Source organism: Euprymna scolopes, chromosome 46 (assembly GCF_053919585.1).
Source record: "Euprymna scolopes isolate OS-2025 chromosome 46, ASM5391958v1, whole genome shotgun sequence".
Taxonomy (NCBI): domain Eukaryota; kingdom Metazoa; phylum Mollusca; class Cephalopoda; order Sepiida; family Sepiolidae; genus Euprymna; species Euprymna scolopes.
In genome coordinates this window covers 80,642,042-80,643,836 of record NC_136527.1, presented here as the reverse complement: position 1 = coordinate 80,643,836, position 1,795 = coordinate 80,642,042, and the positions used below count along the sequence as shown (strand labels likewise).

General features: G+C 31.6%; 1 protein-coding gene across 1 annotated transcript in view; it reads left to right on the top strand.

The window, feature by feature from the left end:
- The first annotated feature begins 1,167 nt into the window (after positions 1-1,167).
- Positions 1,168-1,795, top strand: part of LOC145270926 (uncharacterized) — a 9,189-nt gene continuing 8,561 nt past the window's right edge. Inside the window, exon 1 of the mRNA XM_080126474.1 lies at positions 1,168-1,324. The gene's annotated coding sequence lies outside the window, so the exon portion shown is untranslated. The remainder of the gene's footprint in view (positions 1,325-1,795) is intronic.

Genomic DNA, 1,795 nt, shown 5'->3' with positions numbered 1-1,795 from the left:
ATATTTATTTGTTATATATTTGTTTTTTGACAACTTTTTCGAATCTATGTTTACAGTAATACAAACCCTATATATATATATATATATATATATATATATATATATATATATATATATGTGTGTGTGTGTGTGTGTGTGTGTGTGTGTCTGTGTCTGTGTGTGTGTGTGTGCGTGTGTGTGTAAAAATGTAAAAATATTGCTGAATGTTTATCATTTGTGATATTTTATCTACTTTGTTGAATACCTACTGGAGAGAACTTGAATGCTTACTAGAAACTGTCCTCGAGTGCCTAAGGTCTCTCTGTACAGTGTTTTTTTTCAGAACAATCTGGCATGAGGATACTTTTTCCATAGAAGTAAACCCTGACTAAATATTCAAAAAAAAACATAGTATTCGCTGCCCAAATAAGATCTCCTTACTATGGCTGACTCACATTATCTTTTACGAGGAATGGTGCACCTTCTCCAAATGATGTTACCTTTAGTAACAGCACGAAGCTGGATACTCCACCAGACTAGATAAATTCTTGCCATGAAATCAAGTAAGACCAAGATACCAAAATGAAAGATATACTACAATATATGAAAATGGTTAATTGGGGAGAGACAAATTATGTTCTTAATTTCTTTAATAAATCAATGTTTGAAAGATAAAGAACTTTAATGGAACATTCGAATATCTATGTATCTCATACAGAGTTCAAGTGTTACCTCCAGGTTGTGGGCCACTTGGTTTCTGAGAACTTTGGCTGAAGTAAAATAAAACAAAAAATATATGGTAGATAAAATATATATGACAATTAAGTTATACGTAATCTACGCGTTTAATGCCTGTAGGGAATCGTCAGGCTATGCGCATTTGAGCCTTTAAAATGGAATTTTCATTGATAAACGCGCAGACAAAATGGACGTATCTTTAGAATATTTGTGGACGTATGTTCAGATTGTTTGTTCTCATTTCATAATGTATGACTCAACAAAATCAATGAATATTTCTGCATTAAACGACTCTTTGTCTTCCTTCTCTCTCCGTTGCCTCTCACTCTTACTCTTTTTTTTTTTTTTGTAATGTAAGTGGGTGTTAGAATTCCTAGAAACCCATATTTATCGGCTTTTTTTCTCAGAAATTGAACAGAACATCCTGGTTTGTTTATCCAATCAAATCGCTATCATATTCTGACGTCACATTTTTTTTATTCCTATAAAACGAGAAGAGTCCAGGCTTGGCTCACATTCTTCGTTGATAGATATTAACAAGAACGTTTTATAGTTTCCTGCTTGAAATTCCACATCGACGAAAATCGTAACCTGCTTTATAAAAAATGTGAGTATAAATATTATCTCAAAATATTATATATTTATTTTTAATGATTGTCATTTAAACACCATATTTTTTTAGCTAATTATATTTTTTTTTGTAATCGAATTGTTCAATTTTCAGGGTTTTTTTTTTTTAAATGTGAGTATAATATTATTTAAAAGATTATATATTAATTTTTAATGATTGTCATTTAAGCACCATATATTGGTCCCCCGATTTATCGGAGAGAGACCTATGTTTTCAGTGACGTCCGTCCGTTAGTCCGGACGATTGCCAGATAACCGTCCATTAGTTTTACCTAAAATTTTACCACAAATTGTATTTCACTAAATACATGTGCACAGTAAAATCTTTTTTTGCGAAAATTCACATTGCGTCCTCAGGGACTCAAAAGTGGTAAAAAAAAATGCCCGTAAATGGCCAAAACATGACACATTTTGCCCCATAACTTTTGATCCATCCATTAATTTTTTT